This window comes from Anomaloglossus baeobatrachus, unplaced genomic scaffold, assembly GCF_048569485.1.
Source record: "Anomaloglossus baeobatrachus isolate aAnoBae1 unplaced genomic scaffold, aAnoBae1.hap1 Scaffold_3172, whole genome shotgun sequence".
NCBI lineage: Eukaryota > Metazoa > Chordata > Amphibia > Anura > Aromobatidae > Anomaloglossus > Anomaloglossus baeobatrachus.
In genome coordinates, this window is record NW_027442573.1 from 62,501 (window position 1) to 64,051 (window position 1,551).

Here is a 1,551-nt window from a genome sequence, read left to right on the forward strand (position 1 = left end):
CACACACACACACACACCGGAGACCCTTCATATACCCGCTGCACGCACACACACACACACCGGAGATACTTCATATACCAGCTGCACGCACACACACACCGGAGACCCTTCATATACCCGCTGCACACACACACACACACCGGAGACCCTTCATATACCCGCTGCACGCACACACACACCGGAGACACTTCATATACCAGCTGCACGCACACACACACCGGAGACCCTTCATATACCAGCTGCACGCACACACACACCAGAGACCCTTCATATACCAGCTGCACGCACACACACACCGGAGACCCTTCATATACCCGCTGCACACACACACACACCAGAGACCCTTCATATACCCGCTGCACACACACACACACCAGAGACCCTTCATATACCCGCTGCACACACACACACCGGAGACGCTTCATATACCCGCTGCGCACACACAACACACCGGAGACACTTCATATACCCGCTGCACACACACACCGGAGACCCTTCATATACCCGCTGCACACACACAACACACCGGAGACACTTCATATACCCGCTGCACACACACACACACCGGAGACCCTTCATATACCCGCTGCACACACACACACACCAGAGACCCTTCATATACCCGCTGCACACACACACACCGGAGACGCTTCATATACCCGCTGCGCACACACAACACACCGGAGACACTTCATATACCCGCTGCACACACACAACACACCGGAGACCCTTCATATACCCGCTGCGCACACACAACACACCGGAGACACTTCATATACCCCCTGCGCACACACAACACACCGGAGACCCTTCATATACCCACTGCACACACACAACACACCGGAGACACTTCATATACCCACTGCACACACACAACACACCGGAGACCCTTCATATACCCGCTGCACACACACAACACACCGGAGACCTTTCATATACCAGCTGCACGCACACACACACCGGAGACCCTTCATATACCCGCTGCACACACACACACCGGAGACCCTTCATATACCCGCTGCGCGCGCACACACACACACCGGAGACCTTTCATATACCAGCTGCACGCACACACACACCGGAGACCCTTCATATACCCGCTGCGCACACACAACACACCGGAGACCCTTCATATACCCGCTGCGCACACACAACACACCGGAGACACTTCATATACCCGCTGCACACACACAACACACCGGAGACCCTTCATATACCCGCTGCGCACACACACACACACACACACACAGGAGACCCTTCATATACCCGCTGCGCGCGCACACACACACACACACACACACACCGGAGACCCTTCATATACCCGCTGCACACACACCGGAGACCCTTCATATACCCGCTGCGCGCACACACACACACAACATACCGGAGACCCTTCATATACCCGCTGCACACACACAACACACCGGAGACACTTCATATACCCGCTGCGCACACACAACACACCGGAGACACTTCATATACCCGCTGCACACACACAACACACCGGAGAGCCTTCATATACCCGCTGCACACACACAACACACCGGAGAC